Below are 5,988 nucleotides of genomic sequence, written 5' to 3'. Positions count from 1 at the left end.
ATATCTGCATATGCTAGGCCCGTCAAGTTTAACCTGAGTATTCTGCGTGTGCAAAACTGGCTTGCACCCATTGTAGATGGACGTAGAGCTTATCACACCCGATCACCACGTGGTGTCTGGGCACGACGAACTTTGGCAACGGTGCATACTCAGGGAGAACACTTTTTATCTTGAAATTTAGTGAGAGATCATCTTATAATGCTACCGTCAAACAAAGCAAGATAAGATGCATAAAAGATAAACATCACATGCAATCAAAATATGTGACATGATATGGCCATCATCATCTTGTGCCTTTGATCTCCATCTCCAAAGCCTCGTCATGATTTCCATCGTCACCGGCATGACACCATGACCTCCATCATCTTGATCTATATCAATGTGTCGTCACATGGTCGTCTCGCCAACTATTGCTCTTGCAATTATTGCTATCGCATAGCAATAAAGTAAAGCAATTATTTGGCCCTTGCATCTTATGCAATAAAGAGACGACCATAAGGTTTCTGCCAGTTGCCGATAACTTAAACAAAACATGATAATCTTATACAACAACTTATATCTCATCACGTCCTGACCATATCACATCACAACATGCCCTGCAAAAACAAGTTAGACGTCCTCTACTTTGTTGTTGCAAGTTTTACGTGGCTCCTACGGGCTTAGCAAGAACCGTTCTTATCTACGCATCAAAACCACAACGATAGTTTGTCAAATTGGTGCTGTTTTAACCTTCGCAAGGACCGGGTGTAGCCACACTCGGTGCAACTAAAGTTGGAGAAACTGACACCCGCTAGTCACCTGTGTGCATAGCACGGCGGTAAAACCAGTCTCGCTTAAGCGTACGCGTAATGTCGGTCCGGGCCGCTTCATCCAACAATACCGCCGAACCAAAGTGTGACATGCTGGTAAGCAGTATGACTTATATCGCCCACAACTCACTTGTGTTCTACTCGTGCATATGACATCTACGCATAAAACCTGGCTCGGATGCCACTGTTGGGAACGTAGTAATTTCAAAAAAATTCCTACACACACGCAAGATCATGGTGATGCATAGCAACGAGAGGGGAGAGTGTTGTCCACGTACACTCGTAGACCGAAAGCGGAAGCGTTAGCACAACGCGGTTGATGTAGTCGTAAGTCTTCACGATCCGACCGATCAAGTACCGAACGCACGGCACCTCCGAGTTCTGCACACGTTCAACTCGATGACGTCCCTCGAACTCTGATCCAGCCGAGTGTTGAGGGAGAGTTTCGTCAGCACGACGGCATGGTGACGATGATGATGTTCTACCGACGCAGGGCTTCGCCTAAGCACCGCTACGATATGATCGAGGTGGATTATGGTGGAAGGGGGGCACCGCACACGGCTAAGAGATCAAGAGATCAATTGTTATGTCTTTGGGTTGCCCTTGCCCCCGTATATAAAGGAGTGGATGAGGGGGAGGGTCGTCCCTCTCTATGGCGCGCCCTAGGGGAGTCCTACTCCCACCGGGAGTAGGATTCCCCTTTTTCTAGTAGAATTAGGAGCCCTTCCATGTAGTAGGAGTAGGAGGGAAGGAAAGGGAAGGGAAAAGGATAAGGAAGGAAGGGGGCGCCCCGCCCCCCTCCCTAGTCCAATTCGGACCAGCCCATGGGGAGGGGTGCGGCCACCCTTTGAGGCCTTTCTCTCCTTTCCCATATGGCCCATTAAGGCCCAATACGAATTCCCGTAACTCCCCGGTACTCCTGAAAATACCCGAATCACTCGAAACCTTTCCGATGTCCGAATATAGTCGTCCAATATATCGATCTTTACGTCTCGACCATTTCGAGACTCCTCGTCATGTCCCCGATCTTATCTGGGACTCCGAACTCCTTCGGGACATCAAAACACATAAACTCATAATATAACCGTCATCGAACTTTAAGCGTGCGGACCCTACGGGTTCAAGAACTATGTAGACATGACCGAGACACGTCTCCGGTCAATAAGCAATAGCGGAACCTGGATGCTCATATTGGCTCCTACATATTCTACAAAGATCTTTATCGGTCAAACCGCATAACAACATACGTTGTTCCCTTTGTCATCGGTATGTTACTTGCCCGAGATTCGATCGTCGGTATCTTAATACCTAGTTCAATATCGTTACCGGCAAGTCTCTTTACTTGTTTCGTAACACATCATCCCGCAACTAACTCATTAGTTGCAATGCTTGCAAGGCTTATAGTGATGTGCATTACCGAGTGGGCCCAGAGATACCTCTCCGACAATCAGAGTGACAAATCCTAATCTCGAAATACGCCAACCCAACAAGTACCTTCGGAGGCACCTGTAGAGTACCTTTATAATCACCCAGTTATGTTGTGACGTTTGGTAGCACACAAAGTGTTCCTCCGATAAACGGGAGTTGCATAATCTCATAGTCATAGGAACATGTATAAGTCATGAAGAAAGCAATAGCAACAAACTAAACGATCAAGTGCTATGCTAACGGAATGGGTCAAGTCAATCACATCATTCCCTAATGATGTTACCCCATTAATCAAATGACAGCTCATGTCTATGGCTAGGAAACTTAACCATCTTTGATTCAACGAGCTAGTCAAGTAGAGGCATACTAGTGACATACTGTTTGTCTATGTATTCACACATGTATTATGTTTTCGGTTAATACAAATCTAGTATGAATAATAAACATTTATCATGATATAAGGAAATAAATAATAACTTTATTATTACCTCTAGGGCATATTTCCTTCAGAAAACACCGGCGGCTGCAACCTTAGAAAGCGGGCTAAGTTGTCAACTGGTGGCGGTTGCGGTGGATTGTTGTTGTTGTTTTTATTGTTGTTGCCTTGGTTCTGAACTAACAACTGCATCAGGGTATTCTGCTGCTGGATTAACTGAGTGAGCTCCGGTGGGAAGGTAAATCCGGGGTCACGTCTCGGAGGCATCTGATGGGTTTAGAGGGGAGAGATTAGAATAGAATGAGGTCTAATGAGAAAAACACTACCCATATGCACATGAGACAAACACAAACATTTCACTCAATCAATCAAGCAAGGGCATACAATCGATCTAACTATCGTTACAAAAGTGCTCGGACTATACTATTTACATGGTGGAATACTACTACTGATGTGGTGGTCTACTAAAAATATTCTTCGGTTGAAGACTCCATGGTGTCCGCTCCAGCTTTGTCTTCATAGTCATCATCTCTATTGTCGGGGTCTGAGTCGGTGTCGTCGATGATAATGTAGTCCTTCGGGCGAATCTCCTTGGGTTCTTCGTCTTCTCCTCCTGGTGCGGGGTCTCCCAGAAATACTCCTAGCTTCCTTTCTAGATCGTCATTCTTCTCCACTAGTACGACGATTTCCTTCTCATAATCTTCACGAGTAGCCTTAAGTTCTTCCTCCAATTCCGTGATCCTTGTCATCGCCTTCTTCAGATCTATCATTCCTACGCACATCTGGTTCTCCTGGCGACGAATATGTTGGTTTAACTCCTGGATGAAAGCTGCAATTGATCTATCCTTCCTGGTGCTGATCATCTCCCATTGCTCGTCTCGGCGCCCACAAATCTGATAGATAGTATCCTTAAGCTCCTTATGATAAACTTCTCCAATGTGTCCCATGGTGATGTGAGCTGCCATACTCTTTCCTAGACTCCAGGTTGGTGCATCGAAGGAAAACTCTATGGGCTTAGTGACTGGCGTGAATGTCCTCCCTGGAACTTGAACTTGAATCATCCATCGCTCCTCTTCTGGTAATGTGGCATTGCAAGTCCCGGTGAAGCTTGGTATTCCAATGTTCAGGTACCTCGTGACTTCCTTCAAGTGTCGTCCAAAAGGTGCTTCTTCATCCGGTTGTGCAAACTTATTCCTTGCATCCACCATCCTAAAGAGTAGAGGAGTCACAAAATGGAGAGGAGTCAGAAATAAGAAGAGAATAGTGATCTAGGGCTTTAGCTTAGTGGTCATGTCCTACACTAAGCGTGTGCTCTAATACCATCTTGCAGCGACCCGACCTCAAACGACCAAGTCTCTGTGCTTCAGTGTCATCCCTGGATCGGTAATGCTGACACACACAGTACTCGAGGATTTATAACAGAGTAGCAATCACACATTTATTACATCGAATGTCTCAAAAAAGAACTTATTACAATAAATATGTCTTAAGGCCATCTAATACGATAACAACGGAAGGCTTGAAAGATAAAGTGAGTCCATCAACTTCAACGGCATAGCTGAGCTGCACGGCAACGACCTAACGAACCTTACTCCTCGTCTGAAAAGTCTGCAACATAATACGTTGCAGCCCGAAAATGGGTCAGCACATGGAATATGCTGGCAAGATAACATAGTAGAGCAAGAACAGAATAATGATATCACTACATGTATATTTGGCTGGTGGAAAGCTCTATGGTTATAGTTTCTTGCGAAAAGCCAATTTTTCCCTACAACACAGGAATATATTTTATTTAACTATCATGGTAGTTGAAACATCATTGAGAAGGTTCCTCCAACTCAATCCCAATTAAAGTAATTAACAACCCAACAATATTAGTTTAGAGTGACGAGATACTTATGAAGTACTAGTTACTCAAGATGTCCATAACCGGGGACACGGCTAACCATGATTAGTTTATACACTCTGCAGAGGTTTGCGCACTTTTCCCCATAAGACTCGATCTCCTCCGTTGGATTTCTCGCACTACAGGGTGTTTGAGAAACGGATGACCGAGACACAGTCTTTCAGAAGCATTAACTCCTTACTCCGGGCAGACCATACCAACCTACATCCCACTACCTGTTGATCCACCTCTTCGGAAGCTTCACGCAACTTACTCAACTATGCTAGAGCCCATAATAGCTTGTGGCTGCACACGAAAGTTTCTAGCATGAAAATATCTCAGTTCCCTTTGAGCCTGGGTGACGGACCATAGGATTATCACACGGGTACTCCGGGATATCCTAGGACAACACTGGATTCCCCAGGTGCCCAACAAACAATCCACCCAGATGTGTATTCAAGTTGCCACCTTAAGTTGAACCCTTAATTAACAATCTCACATATGTCATGGATTTCACTCACCCACCATCTCTACGAGCATAGCATAGCAATATAAGCAATACATAGAAGTAACTCCCAAGGGTTTGAATATAACAGGGCAATAGGTTCTACCTCATCAACTACTTCCCAAACCACATGTTAATCACATCCTAACCATGCAATGTTTGAGGATTGGAACTAATGCATAAAAACTGGGTGATAAAGGGGTATGATCAAAGTGTTACTTGCCTTGCTGATGATCCGCAAAACCTAGGGATTCATAGTAGCATGCTTCGCACTCCGGATGTTCTATCGCAAACAAACAAAAGCATACATAAGCAATCAAGCGAAGAAACACGGGTAAATCTAAAATAAGAAGATCTAACCAGAAAGTTCAACTTAAGAACTCCGGTTTGTGAAAAGAATCAAATCAAACGGAGCAACGAAACTCAAACGGCGAAAGAAACAAGACCCGTTTACTAATCTGGACTAAGGTCAAATTTTACAGTAGCAAAAAATTGTTCAAGTTGGTTAAACGGAAAGAGGGTTTCAACACGAAGATATAGGCGCTTGAATCGCCTGATTCCGACAAACGAGCGAAAAGATAAACTAAAATGAATATCGGATCAGGATTCGCGATTGAAAATAATCGCGGAAAATCCGAGAAAAAGAAAACTGACGAACAGGCTAATGAACGAACGTTCGTTGTCTGCGGCTAACAAGTGAACACCGTTCGTTAAGACGAACGTACGGACGAACGTCCACAAAGCAACTAAACCAAGAAAAACCAGTGAACCGATCTAAAAAAATGAACTAGGGTTTCTAAAAAATACGGATCGTTTTTAAAAAAACCGGCGGCGGCAACGGCGGCGTTACCTCCGGCGAGGCGGGGCTGCTGCAGCGGGGAGGCGGGTTGCGGCGGCGGGGCGACGGCGGCGGCGGGGCGGCGAC

The sequence above is a fragment of the Triticum aestivum genome, chromosome 4A (genome assembly GCF_018294505.1).
Source record: "Triticum aestivum cultivar Chinese Spring chromosome 4A, IWGSC CS RefSeq v2.1, whole genome shotgun sequence".
In the NCBI taxonomy this organism is placed as follows: Eukaryota; Viridiplantae; Streptophyta; class Magnoliopsida; order Poales; family Poaceae; genus Triticum; species Triticum aestivum.
Note: the sequence above shows the minus strand (reverse complement) of the source record.